Source organism: Copadichromis virginalis, linkage group LG6 (assembly GCF_057382275.1).
Source record: "Copadichromis virginalis isolate Kocher_CV1m ecotype Utaka linkage group LG6, C_Virginalis_male_GT1.1, whole genome shotgun sequence".
NCBI classification, from domain to species: domain Eukaryota; kingdom Metazoa; phylum Chordata; class Actinopteri; order Cichliformes; family Cichlidae; genus Copadichromis; species Copadichromis virginalis.
Window position 1 is genome coordinate 588,112 of NC_140623.1, and position 14,965 is coordinate 603,076.

At 39.2% G+C, this 14,965-nt stretch overlaps 1 long non-coding RNA gene across 9 annotated transcripts; it reads right to left on the bottom strand.

Moving 5' to 3' along the window:
* Positions 1-385: 385 nt before the first annotated feature.
* Positions 386-10,514, bottom strand: LOC146706855 (uncharacterized). Of its 9 annotated transcripts, XR_014920696.1 has the most exons (10): positions 10,431-10,514; positions 10,145-10,225; positions 8,072-8,929; positions 7,711-7,819; positions 7,486-7,605; positions 7,182-7,343; positions 3,190-3,303; positions 2,306-2,463; positions 1,821-1,878; positions 386-867 (listed from the first exon to the last, which is right to left on the bottom strand). It is a non-coding gene; the product is annotated as an uncharacterized LOC146706855 (long non-coding RNA). The 9 variants fall into 9 exon arrangements; XR_014920695.1 differs by having other exon boundaries at positions 10,145-10,514; XR_014920697.1 differs by lacking the exons at positions 10,145-10,225; positions 10,431-10,514 and having other exon boundaries at positions 8,072-8,228; positions 8,769-10,136.
* Between the last annotated feature and the right edge of the window lie 4,451 nt (positions 10,515-14,965).

Below are 14,965 nucleotides of genomic sequence, written 5' to 3' on the forward strand. Positions count from 1 at the left end.
GCCTAGCATGACCTTAAAAACATATTCTGTCTTCATAACTATCAAAATCGTGAAATGATTTGCAAAGTGTGAAAGTGTTACAGCTGCAGAGAGCTATGGCGGTATCTATGGAAGCTGTTTGCATAGCTAATAATATACGATGTAACCATGGAGACAGTCAGTCACTTGAGCTAGCGGTGCATGTTTACTACAGTGAATAAGGTGATTGAGTGCACAGCGTCCACACTCTGCAGGGGGTAAAGACATTACTTCAATATTGTTTTATATTGATATATATTAGCCTTCTGTTGACCATCACCTCAGGTTCACCATTACAGTTTCAGATTACAGATGCACACTGTCTAAACACATTCAAAAACTCATGTCTCAGAAATAAGCACAGCTGTTCATGTTTGTCATTAGAGTTTTATTTGTAAGAAAATTATGAACTTCATATTGTGCATTAAATAAAAGAACATTTCACAACTCTGAGTCAACAGAAACAGGTAACAGAAATGTCTCTAATGTGTACAGTGTAGTGTAAGCATTAAAAGATCATAAAGGAAAAACTAACATTTATGTGAAACTAATTGTAATAAAAAATGAGCAGGTGCTTTATAGATTCAAAAGAAAGAATCTGAAAACAACACTTTTTTGGTCTAAGTGATCAAAGTAGAAAACAGAACTGATGTTCAAGAACAAACCGTAGCTGCACTAATATTACACATCTCGATCGTTGTACTGAACAGACATGTTGCTTTTAAAACCACATGCAGTGTGTGACCATGACTGTTCACTGAGACCATGAACGCCACTTCGCTGAAGCATTCTTCTTCTTCTTCTTGCCATTAAATTGGAAGCAGAAGCAGCACGAGCTGATTTGATCTACTGAAAGGAAAAAGCAGAACATCTGAGTTGAAACCAGTCAGCTGAAATCATTAAGACAGGAACAAATTCAATGCAGTGTCTCAAGTGGCTTAGCCTGTTACAACTGTTGATACAAGCTTAATACGGTTAACACACAGTGTCAGGGAGCTCCAGTGTGGGAACTAGTGGCTTTAGGTTTGTAGTCATTTAACTTTCATCCATTCATTCATTTAATTCAGGAGGAAGAAATGCCAGGTTGGTGCAGGCTGGTTACATGCATTTGGTCCCATGCTGTCTTTAATTAAATGACTTGGTTCATTTTATGGCTGGGCTGTATGTGGGGTTATATCATGTTATTTGGGCAGGAGTACCTGTCCCCTGTTAGACTTAGAAAGTTTCTCCATAAGTAGAGTTTCTAACTCTTCTAGCACATCTGTGGCTGACAGCTTTTTGGTGGCTCTTTTTACCCCACACTGGTTGTGAGTGTGTAAATAGCCCCACTAGTTATTTTGGGTTGCAGTTAACTAGGGAGGAAGGGCTGGGTATGCCATGATTAGGTGAATAACAATTATATGTGATACATAAATTTCACAATGCATGCATATATCTCTATCAATTAAACCTGGCCTGAGGGCTGCCATTTTTTACATTCAGTTATTTCTCTTAGAAATGTTGGAACTAAATAATGAATGTGTTACAGTTAAAGTGAAACACTGGTCAGTGTAAATGGCTCATTGGGACACAGAAACCTTTAAATTAAACCTGATATCTAGTGTCAAACAATATCAAAGCTGTAAAAGATGTTTACATTCAGAATTTATAAAACTATGATTGTAAATAAATTCAAACAAGTGAGCTTTTCTCTTTGTGCTGAATATCAACATTGTGGTTTCTTAGACTGTAAGCTTTACTTTAGTGCAACCAGTTGCAGAAGCTGCCACTCCAAATGTCTTTTGATAACAAGAAAAAAATACCTTTTCAGTACACGGCCTGAAGTTCTTCTCCGAAATCTTCTGCAATCGGCTTTGTCTGCTGGTTTGAAGACAATAAACCATAAAAAAGATGATTTAGTCACTTTGTCTGTGTCATGCAGCTCGAATGTGTCGTGTAACGATGTTGAATAGCCGTCGTTATCCCTCTGCTGCGTCAGTAGGATTGTACTGTACAGCATCTCATTGATATGTGAGGAATGCTAATGTAACACGATAACAGACTTACATCATTAAAATATAAAGTGCAGGAGATATTTAGATATTTTTTATATTTATATTACATTTTATAGCTGACGGATTTTACTAAATAGATAGAATTTACTAAATAGCTGGATGAACATGAAAAATATGTCTATAATAACAAATGACCATGAGAGCCAGTAGAATTAATTCAGCTGGACACTCAAAAGACGTCCTTAAATGCTCTTTAAGTGGCAGAACAGATGAACAAACAGTTAATCGCTTACTTGAGATGAAATCTGCTCAGCTACTTTGAAAACAGCTTCTAATTGGTTCCTCCTTTAACAGGATGACTGCTCAGGGGTAAGGCCATCATGCAATCCAGCAACCTTTATGGTTCTGCTTTGATTCACCAGGAACTATTAGGGAAACCTTCCAGCGCCTCCTGTGAAAGACACAGGCATAAACACACAAACATTTATTAACATGTTCCACAGTGTTCCAGTTTGATTTTCTTATCCTGTGGACAACAACGTACATGGATGCAGGTTTATTGTTAACTTTTGTAAGGTTTATTTAATGAACATATCCAGCTGCAGCTCCACTGTGATCCTGAACTGGAGAAGCACTTAAGAAAATGTGTCAATAAATGGACAAACATCAACTTACTATATTTATCCAAACAGACGGGACCAATAATGCTTCGCTGAGTTAGAGACTTTAACAGACTCTTCTATGTAAGAATGTCTCGTGCTGATATACCTGCAAACTTGACAACAAAGGTTTTTCAGACTACATGTAGCTGTCCTCTATGTCAGCTCACACATTTACATTTATGTCACACTTATTTCTGCTTTCCCATTTTATAATTATTACTTACATTTTGATTAGATACCTTGAGTTTGTAAATGATCAGATTACATAATTGGAATACAATGTATCCAATTCAGGGTTGCGGGAGGATGAAGCCTATCCCAGCTGATACAGGACAAAGACAGGCTGCCAGTTTATTGCAGGGCTAATACAATATGTGTAACAGAAAATCCACTTAAATGTTTGATATTTCTTATAATAATCATAATTATGACTATTATTTAAAGGTTTCTTCATAAATACATTTTGATTTTTTATAACCCCTAAAATATAAACCTGAGCTGTTTCAGATTCTGACCTCTGACCTCAGTGACCTGGCTGTGTCCTCACTGCAGCTCCCTCTTGGAAGTACGTCTGCTTCTTGTCTTCCCCCAGTGTTGACCGCCTGATATCAAGATATCACGTACTGTAACTGAGGAACAAAAAAGGACAAACACTTGCCTTCATTTAAAAGTACATTCATACAGAGATAATCTATGGAAACACACTAGTTCACAGTTTGGGAGGAACCATATCCTGTGAAACATTTCTGTATATGAACATCATGTGGAGAATGAATGAAATGAGTTCTTCAGGTGACTCAGCAGTCCCACACTGACAAATGAAATCTAGTTAAACTATTAAGCATATTTGCTCTTCTGAAATCTGTGTTAAACAACAACAAACATAAATTAGTAACAAAAACTACAGCTGAGTATAGGCTTTACAGACCACCAGCAGCCATAATGCTAAATTTTAATCTTCAAATGTTTCTGAGCTGTCTTCAACCTGCTTTTAGCACATTAAAGTCTCAATAAATAAAGTCAATGCAGACTCAATCCTAAATGTTCAGCACACAGAGACACAGAGGTACTGTTTAAAGTTTAGTGTTAACTTGAGTCACTGATCATTCACAGTATTACAGAGTCTGGCAGTCTTTGCATGATGTCCACGTCACTGTAAGTTTCTAGCTGACTCTCAGGTGTGCCAGCAGGAAAGAGTAATAATAACCTGCATCCTGAGGTTTGTCATGCAGGATTAAAGGAGCCAAGCTTTGTTCACACAGCTAGGATTGTATTTTACACTGACCGTGGGTCAGTATCAACTTCAAGAAGACAGCTGTAACTGTTGATAGAAGAATCACACACACATATTTATGGCTTTGCCTTATAGAATTCAGCATCTCAGTGCTCAGGAAATAGGTTTTGCAGCTGTTTGAGCTAAGATTTTCAAGTTATTCACAAATTAAAACCTATACTTTGTGTCGGGCAAGAACTAAATTCAAATGCATGTAACAGTGAGAAACGCACTGTCTTGGCGAAGTAAAGCGTTTCTCATCAACTTCATAGAGCTTGCTGTAACTTTTGATAGAAGACTCAGACAAACATATTCATGGCTTTATCTTATAGACTTCAATATCCCCCCAATGTGTGTGTGAGTCTTCTCTCAAAATTTACAGCTGTCTTTATGAAGTTTATGGAAAAACGCTTTATTTCACCACGTTAGTGCGTTTCTCGCTATTACATGCATTTGAATGGAGTTCTCGACCGACACAAAGTATAGGTTTTCAATTTGTGAATAACTTGAAAATCTTAGCTCAAACAGCTGCAAAACCTATTTCCTCAGCACGGAGATGCTGAATTCTATAAGGCAAAGCCATAAATATGTGTGTGTGTGAGTCCTCTATCAAAAGTTACAGCTGTCTTCATGAAGTTGATACTGACCCAGGGTCAGTGTAAAATACAAGTTATTCACATAATGAAAACTTATACTTTGTTTCGTGCAAGAACTCCATTCAAATGCATGTAATAGTCAGAAACGCACTGTCTCGGCGAAATGAAGCCTTTTTGTACAACTTCATGAAGTTAGCTGTAACTTTTGATAAAAGGCTCAAAGCAGAGAGATAACGACGGCTATTCAACATCGTTACACGACACATTCGAGCTGCATGACGCAGACAAAGTGACTAAATCATCTTTTTTGTGGTTTATTGTCTTCAAACCAGCAGACAAAGCCGATTGCAGAAGATGTCGGAGAAGAACTTCAGGCCGTGTACTGAAAAGGTATTTTTTTCTTGTTATCAAAAGACATTTGGAGTGGCAGCTTCTGCAACTGGTTGCACTAAAGTAAAGCTTACAGTCTAAGAAACCACAGTGTTGATATTCAGCACAAAGAGAAAAGCTCACTTGTTTGAATTTATTTACAATCATAGTTTTATAAATTCTGAATGTAAACATCTTTTACAGCTTTGATATTGTTTGACACTAGATATCAGGTTTAATTTAAAGGTTTCTGTGTCCCAATGAGCCATTTACACTGACCAGTGTTTCACTTTAACTGTAACACATTCATTATTTAGTTCCAACATTTCTAAGAGAAATAACTGAATGTAAAAAATGGCAGCCCTCAGGCCAGGTTTAATTGATAGAGATATATGCATGCATTGTGAAATTTATGTATCACATATAATTGTTATTCACCTAATCATGGCATACCCACCCCTTCCTCCCTAGTTAACTGCAACCCAAAATAACTAGTGGGGCTATTTACACACTCACAACCAGTGTGGGGTAAAAAGAGCCACCAAAAAGCTGTCAGCCACAGATGTGCTAGAAGAGTTAGAAACTCTACTTATGGAGAAACTTTCTAAGTCTAACAGGGGACAGGTACTCCTGCCCAAATAACATGATATAACCCCACATACAGCCCAGCCATAAAATGAACCAAGTCATTTAATTAAAGACAGCATGGGACCAAATGCATGTAACCAGCCTGCACCAACCTGGCATTTCTTCCTCCTGAATTAAATGAATGAATGGATGAAAGTTAAATGACTACAAACCTAAAGCCACTAGTTCCCACACTGGAGCTCCCTGACACTGTGTGTTAACCGTATTTAGCTTGTATCAACAGTTGTAACAGGCTAAGCCACTTGAGACACTGCATTGAATTTGTTCCTGTCTTAATGATTTCAGCTGACTGGTTTCAACTCAGATGTTCTGCTTTTTCCTTTCAGTAGATCAAATCAGCTCGTGCTGCTTCTGCTTCCAATTTAATGGCAAGAAGAAGAAGAAGAATGCTTCAGCGAAGTGGCGTTCATGGTCTCAGTGAACAGTCATGGTCACACACTGCATGTGGTTTTAAAAGCAACACGTCTGTTCAGTACAACGATCGAGATGTGTAATATTAGTGCAGCTACGGTTTGTTCTTGAACATCAGTTCTGTTTTCTACTTTGATCACTTAGACCAAAAAAGTGTTGTTTTCAGATTCTTTCTTTTAAATCTATAAAGCACCTGCTCATTTTTTATTACAATTAGTTTCACATAAATGTTAGTTTTTCCTTTATGATCTTTTAATGCTTACACTACACTGTACACATTAGAGACATTTCTGTTACCTGTTTCTGTTGACTCAGAGTTGTGAAATGTTCTTTTATTTAATGCACAATATGAAGTTCATAATTTTCTTACAAATAAAACTCTAATGACAAACATGAACAGCTGTGCTTATTTCTGAGACATGAGTTTTTGAATGTGTTTAGACAGTGTGCATCTGTAATCTGAAACTGTAATGGTGAACCTGAGGTGATGGTCAACAGAAGGCTAATATATATCAATATAAAACAATATTGAAGTAATGTCTTTACCCCCTGCAGAGTGTGGACGCTGTGCACTCAATCACCTTATTCACTGTAGTAAACATGCACCGCTAGCTCAAGTGACTGACTGTCTCCATGGTTACATCGTATATTATTAGCTATGCAAACAGCTTCCATAGATACCGCCATAGCTCTCTGCAGCTGTAACACTTTCACACTTTGCAAATCATTTCACGATTTTGATAGTTATGAAGACAGAATATGTTTTTAAGGTCATGCTAGGCGGTTGCTATGGTGGTTGCTGTGGACTTGGCTGGACCGCGTCCGATTCCTGTTATTAGCTGTCCGCCGTAGGAAGGCTGCGTTCCATTTACAAGTAGTGACAGTCTGCCGCAACTCGAACTCAAACCCCGCTTTGTTCTTTAATTATAGGCCTTTTATAGCCGTTCATGACACACACACACACATATAAAGCACTTTGCCTCACCATGAGAATGGAACTTTACCTAAGCTAACCTTTAAAATATCTGATATAGGATAGAAAAAATGAAGCAACCAGAGATTTAATGATGAAGACTCTGGGTTCTGTAGTGACCTGAATGACTCTTTGCATACAATTTATTGAAGAGGACTTTAGAATGCACTTTACATTTAGACTGTTGCTGTTTAATTTTTTACATTGTTGCGGTGTTATGTCATGAATAAAGTTCACCTGCTGGGGGTTTGATGGATCAGATCATCATAATCAATGGGTCCTGAGGTGGGCGGGACTGTCTCTGGTGATGTCACCATGAAGGAACAGCATCTGGCACGTGTTGCTGAAACATCCCAGTACACTGGTGTAGTTTCCTCTCCAGCTGTTTGACATTTGACACTTCAACATTAAGGGGAAGAAGAAGAAACAGTGTTAGGTCAGGTGACCACATGGTTTCTAAAGTAACTGACAGGAAGTAACCAGGCCGTTAGAAATGGATGGCATGTGTTTAGAGTTACTGGAGTTGGGTAACTCTACTTACCAAAAGCAGAAGCACACAGATGAAGGATCAGATGCTGAATGTTGCAGGAACATGCTCGTGCGGTGGTCATTCAGTACTGCTCCGGCAGGTTAGACAGTCCAAGACTGATATACTGCCCATCTGAGAGTTTGAAAACACACATGCAAAGATTTATTTTGTATTACAGTCAAAGTTGGATGTTCATTTTTGTCCTTTAAAAATGTTTGTGTATTTGAAAGCGTTAACATTTAAGGATGACTTGGATCGTCTCCTTTAAAGGGGAGACAAGTGTATCCACTGATCCACGTCACTTTACCTGGATGATGACTCCTCTCCCCCTCACTCAGAAACGCTCCTAATATAACCAAGCAAATAAATAATATTGAAGATTTACTTACATCATTACAAAAACAGGAAAAACATCTCCCTTTGATTCTATTTCTCCATTCCTGCTGAACATCAGGCAACAAATATCTCAATAAATCACAGTAAAATGTAAAGCACATGTTTTCTCTGCTTTGTCTAACCTCTGCAGAGCCTCTGTCAAGAAAAACATATCTGTAAGCATAAAACAAATATACATTTCATAACACGTCACTGGACAAACCTCGGTCAGTTGATTTCCTCTGTGCAGTGCAGACGAACATCAGTCAGCAAGTCAAGGTGGTGAGATGGACTGGTGTCCTTTGTGACTCTGCTGGTTCTTCTGAGGAAATACCACTGTCTCTCCACACCGTCACCATCTGTGAGCACAAACTGCTGCTCTGCTCTGCCAGCATGTAGGAAATCACATATCACACACACAGGGGTGAAGAAACATTAGAACTCAACTTTGGATACTTTAGATCTAAACAGATCAAAGTAGCTCTTAGCTTCAACAATCAGTGAACAGACAAACAATGATACCATACTGATTCTGTATGAATACAATATGGTATTTTCAATACAGGTGTCAAATTAATTTACTAAAACTAATACAGATATATGTATTTTTTTTGATAAATTCGTTTGCTAAATTATAAGAATATATATTTTTTCATTTAACAATTGCAACTGAAAGAAATTAAATATTGAACAAAAATATATTGTCACATTCTGAGCATGCTCAGCATGCTGACAGACTTGAAGTTGCTACAGATTTTAAGAAGTGATAATTATAGGGAAAAAACTTCTCTTTTTCATCCGTTTAATCAAACATTTGATGCCTTAGATGTCTCAGTCCTATAGCATTCTGCAACTACAACTAAGCTGAAGCTTGGATTTGGCTGCAGGTGCCCTGTACATCCTTCTCAACATGTGGGTACCATTTAATCACACTTCTTCCTGAGCTTTGCTTCGTCACAAGACCAAAGGTGGCATCCCGTGTCACGGTCATATCATCATCCAGAAGAAACATTTGAAGAAACATCATGGAGAAGAAACATTTACGCGCCTCCCGGTTTTGTTTTCTGATCCTGCAAAAAGACTGAGGACAACAAAGCCCAGAGAACACGAGATACACAACATCCAACATTCAGACTCAACAGCCTCCATAAATGAAGAGCACCAGGTTGGTTCAGTTATAGTAGATGTCATGGAATTTTTTTAATAAAGTCTGCAACACAGAAAGAGCTGTGATCATGCTATTTATTACTGTGCACAGGAGAGCAAACACACATCAAACATCACAGTTCAGTCATGTCAGCTCTGCCACTTCACGTGTCTCGCTATGAAACCTAACGGATCAATGGTTATGCTGTTTTGTGCCCTTGACGTTATCAGCACCTGTAAAGGGAGTTGTTTTCTCAAACTGCTGAAGTAAGTTCATCTAGTTTTAGAAACTTTCATTGAACAGTCTATAACAGTGTCACAACTAAGCATATGCATAAGCACTTAAATGCTTTAAATGAGAATAACATAAAATTTCTATTACAGGAGCTAGAGCCTGTCCCAGTAGTCATAGGTAGAGCACACCTGGACAGGTCACCAGTCTGTCAGAGGACTAACACAGATGCAGCCTGACTCAATCCTAACTGTTCAGCACACAGAGACACAGAGGTACCGTTTAAAGTTTAGTGTTAACTTGAGTCACTGATCATTTGCAGTATTACAGAGTCTGGCAGTCTTTGCATGATGTCCACGTCACTGTAAGTTTCTAGCTGACTCTCAGGTGTGACAGGTGTGCCAGCAGGAAAGAGTAATAATAGCCTGCATCCTGAGGTTTTTCATGCAGGATTAAAGGAGCCAGGCTTTGTTCACACAGCTAGGATTGTATTTTACACTGACCCTGGGTCAGTATAAGTATCATACAGTTTAAACGAAGCACTGAAACTTGCACATATTTATTACAGATGCACTGAAGCTAATCGAGATATTTGCTGTCAGTCTGTGGCTGCGATTAAACACTTTACTGGAAACTTTATTAACTAGTAACTTCGTCAGTCATGACAGAAGCTAATATTTCTGTGCTAACATCGTTTAAACAGTAACAGCTTTACTCCAATATAAGCTAACGTTTACACCGTAACTTTAAGCTAGCACCATAAAGACGGTAAAACACGTAATAACATCTACAAATGCATCTTAAAGCTGTTATATTAGCACTCGGTGTATTACTAACATAACCACATTAACATTATTGACACTCGCTGGTCTGACTTAATAGTCATTCTATAAATGCTGTCCGTTTAAACGGTCTTACCTGTACACACTGCTGTATCCACCGGATTGCAGCCAGAGTGGATTCTGGAGTCTTCCCACGCTCCTGTTAGTGATCCTCCATCTGGATGGATGATAACAACCTTCTGAACAATCTAGCAGGAGATGGTCCATATCTAGGGGATATGGACTGATAACAGCCGAAGCGGGTGAATAAAGTCACCCAGTCGCTAGCTGTGCGATTACCCAGCATACACCAGCACAATATTAGGCACAGCACCACCATAGACATTTTCAGTGGTTTTGAATGCAGGACATGGTTATCTTACCTTGTAAAATGCATGACAATAAAACAGCTAACCACCATAAAATGGTATTGTGTATGTATGTATGTGCATGTGTGTGTGTGTGTGTGTGTGTGAGAGAGAGAGAGAGAGAGAGAGAGAGAAAGAGAGAGGGGGGGGGGGGGGAGAGATCAAAGGCGTGCGCTTATGTTTTTTCTTGATCAAGAGTGTGCCTCCTCTCTCTTATTGGATGTATGGTATAGCATGTTTATTCAGGTGCACCTTTGAAGTCTATGAAAATACTTTGCAGCCTGGTCTGAGTGGTCATTTCTGCACAGACACAATGAAGCGTGCACTCAGTTTAGAGGAGGCTGTTGCTGCAGTTTTGCACTCTCCACAAGCAGTGGAGATACTTCTGACAGCGAAGAAGAATTTTTGCCAGGCACCGAGGAGCTTTGCAGCTCATGTGCGGAGGAGGAGAAGGAGAAGGAGGAAGAAGAGCAGGAGGAAGAGACAAGACTGGAGGATGGCCAGTAGAGATCTAAAAATGGAGAAATCATGTGGCAACCCACACACGAAGAGGTCCTGCTATTTTTTCCTCCCCCCATTTTAACCCCAGGACCAACCCATTATGCAATTCGTATAGGATCAGCAGCCCTGTGAGCACTTTCCATCTTTTTTTTGCAGAGGACATTATGCAGCTAATCCTGCATTTCACCAACCTGCAGGGGCAACAGGTCAGTAAAAGACTGGAAGGACATAGATGAGGCTTACATGGGGCTTGTGATGCTGGCTGGCCTGTACAGGTCTCAACATGAAACGACAACAAGCCTGTGAAATGGGGAGACAGGGCTCTTCTGTTTCATGCTACCATGTCAAAAAAAAAAAAAAAAAGATTTGAGCAAATTAATCGGGCAGTAAGATTCGATGATCGTCTCTCCCGTCCAGGTCGCTACGGGGGGGGGGGGGGCAAGGCTGTGGTTTCCTACATTCCCAAGCAAAGAAAAAAGGTTGTCTTATTGAGCACCAGGCACCGTGAGCTACAAGTCCAGGACTCTGGGAAGAGAAAGCCCCACATCATCCTGGATTATAACAAATGCAAAGGGACTGTGGATCATTTGGACCAGGTAAGCACAATTATAAGTAATTTATTTGCCAAATTGTTTACCGTTTCTCATTGTTATAACTGATAAAGTCAGATAATGTGATTATAATAGTTTTGATATGAGATGATAGTTTTAGACTATGATAGTTTTGATAGTTACAGTAAGGAGGGGGGGGGGGGGGTCCAGTTTGACGCCCACAGGCAGGAAGAATCTCTTGCTTATGGCTGTATAAATCTGTTCATGTCACCTGATCATTTCTTTTTGTTTTGCAGGTTTGTGGCAACTACTCCTGCCATAGAAGGACACATAGGTGGCCCATGTGTCTGTTCTACCACATGATCGAGGTAAGCTGCTATAATGCTTTCATTCAAGACAGCTGTAACTTTTGATAGAACATATTTATGGCTTTATCTTATAAAGTTCGATATCCCCGTGTTGAGCAAACAGGTTTTGCAGCTGTTTGATCTAAGATTTTCAAGTTATTCACAAAATGAATACCTATACTTTGTTTCGTGCGACAACTTCATTCAAATGCATGTAATAGTCAGAAACGCACTGTCTTGGCGAAATAAAGCGTTTACAACTTCATGAAGACAGCTCTAACTTTTGATAGGAGACTCAGATATGCGTATTTATGGCTTTATCTTATCGAATTCAATATCCCCGTGTTGAGCAAACAGTTTTAAAGCTATGTGAGCTAAGATTTTCAAGTTATTCACAAGATGAAAACCTATACTTTGTTTCGTGCGAGAACTCCATTCAAATGCATGTAATAGTCAGAAACGCACGGTCTCGGCGAAATAAAGTGTTTTTGTACAGCTTCATGAAGTTACCTGTAACTTTTGATAGAAGGCTCAGACACACATCAATATGGCTTTGCCTTATACAATTCAGCATCTCCGTGCTGGGGAAACAGGTTTTGCAGCTGTTTGAGCCAAGAGCTTCCAGTTATTGAAAAAATGAAAGCCTATACTTTGTTTCGTGCGAGAACTCCATTCAAATAAAAGGGTTTACAACTTCATGAAGACAGCTGTAACTTTTGATAGGAAACTCAGATATATGTATTTATGGCTTTATCTTATAGAATTCAATATCCCCGTTGAGCAAACAGTTTTAAAGCTATTTGAGCTAAGATTTTTAAGTTATTCACAAAATAAAAAGCTATACTTTGTTTCGTGTGAGAACTCCATTTATGTTACGCCCCTAATCTAGGCTGTAGGGACACACATAAGGTTGGAGGAGAGAGAGACAAATCCCCGCCCTGGTTCCCAAGCCAAACATCCAAACCAGTTGTGAGTAAAAAAAGGTGATTTTATTTAAGGACAAGAAGCATAGCTCCAGGGTGAGCCCAGGCCAAAATAATAAACAAAACCAACTAAGACCCACCAGAAAAGACGAACTAAACCCTAGGAAAGAAAAAGAACAAACAAATGACAGAGCTATCCCTCGCTCCATGACCAAGAAAACAGGAGAAAACGATTCCAAAAGAAAAGGCAGCTCACCCCTTCCGCTTCAGCCCACGAGTGCCTAAGCTCTCAGCTAATGCACTAGGAGCGGCTTTTACAATTCACCCTCACACAAATACACAAGATAAGCACAGGCTGGGAAAACCATGGTCAGGACCGCAACGGCTGTCAGGCTACTCGCTCGTTGCACACACACTCTCTCTCTCCCCTCTGGAGCTGTCAGAGCGGCTTTTTGAACGTGGTCACCTGTTCCATGGTCCAATCAGCTGCTCACTACTCTTCATTAGGGGAGGGACCTGTAAAGTGTCTTGAACACAGTAAAGAGACACATGTCTCGCATGTAATAGTCAGAAACGCACTATCTTTGCAAAATAAAGCCTTTTTGTACAACTTCACGAAGTTAGCTGTAACTTTTGATAGAAGACTCGGATACACATGTTTATGGCTTTATCTTATAGAACTCAAGGTCCCCTTGCTGGGAAAACAGGTTTTGCAGCTGTTTGAGCTAAGATTTCCAAGTTATACACATAATGAAAACCTATACTTTGTTTCGGTCGAGTTCCCCATTCAAATGCATGTAACAGTGAGAAACGCACCGTCTTAGCGAAATAAAGCGTTTTTGTACAACTTCATATAAATCGCTGTAACTTTTGATAGAAGACTCGGATACACATGTTTATGGCTTTATCTTATAGAACTCAAGGTCCCCGTGCTGGGAAAACAGGATTTGCAGCTGTTTGAGCTAAGATTTTCAAGTTATACACATAATGAAAACCTATACTTTGTTTCGGTCGAGTTCCCCATTCAAATGCATGTAACAGTGAGAAACGCACTGTCTTGGCAAAAGAAAGCGTTTTTGTACAACTTCATATAAATAGCTGTAACTTTTGATAGAAGACTCAGACAAACATGTTTATGGCTTTATCTTATAGAACTCAAGGTCCCCGTGCTGGGAAAACAGGATTTGCAGCTGTTTGAGCTAAGATTTTCAAGTTATACACATAATGAAAACCTATACTTTGTTTTGGGCGAGTTCCCCATTCAAATGCATGTAACAGTGAGAAACGCACTGTCTTGGCGAAAGAAAGCGTTTTTGTACAACTTCATATAAATAGCTGTAACTTTTGATAGAAGACTCGAATACACATGTTTATGGCTTTATCTTATAGAACTCAAGGTCCCCTTGCTGGGAAAACAGGATTTGCAGCTGTTTGAGCTAAGATTTTCAAGTTATACACATAATGAAAACCTATACTTTGTTTCGGTCGAGTTCCCCATTCAAATGCATGTAACAGTGAGAAACGCACTGGCTTGGCGAAAGAAAGCGTTTTTGTACAACTTCATATAAATAGCTGTAACTTTTGATAGAAGACTCGAATACACATGTTTATGGCTTTATCTTATAGAACTCAAGGTCCCCGTGCTGGGAAAACAGGATTTGCAGCTGTTTGAGCTAAGATTTTCAAGTTATACACATAATGAAAACCTATACTTTGTTTCGGTCGAGTTCCCCATTCAAATGCATGTAACAGTGAGAAACGCACTGTCTTGGCGAAAGAAAGCGTTTTTGTACAACTTCATATAAATAGCTGTAACTTTTGATAGAAGACTCAGACAAACATGTTTATGGCTTTATCTTATAGAACTCAAGGTCCCCGTGCTGGGAAAACAGGATTTGCAGCTGTTTGAGCTAAGATTTTCAAGTTATACACATAATGAAAACCTATACTTTGTTTCGGTCAAGTTCCCCATTCAAATGCATGTAACAGTGAGAAACGCACTGTCTTGGCGAAAGAAAGCGTTTTTGTACAACTTCATATAAATAGCTGTAACTTTTGATAGAAGACTCAGACAAACATGTTTATGGCTTTATCTTATAGAACTCAAGGTCCCCGTGCTGGGAAAACAGGATTTGCAGCTGTTTGAGGTAAGATTTTCAAGTTATACACATAATGAAAACCTATACTTTGTTTCGGGCGAGTTCCCCATTCAAATGCATGTAACAGTG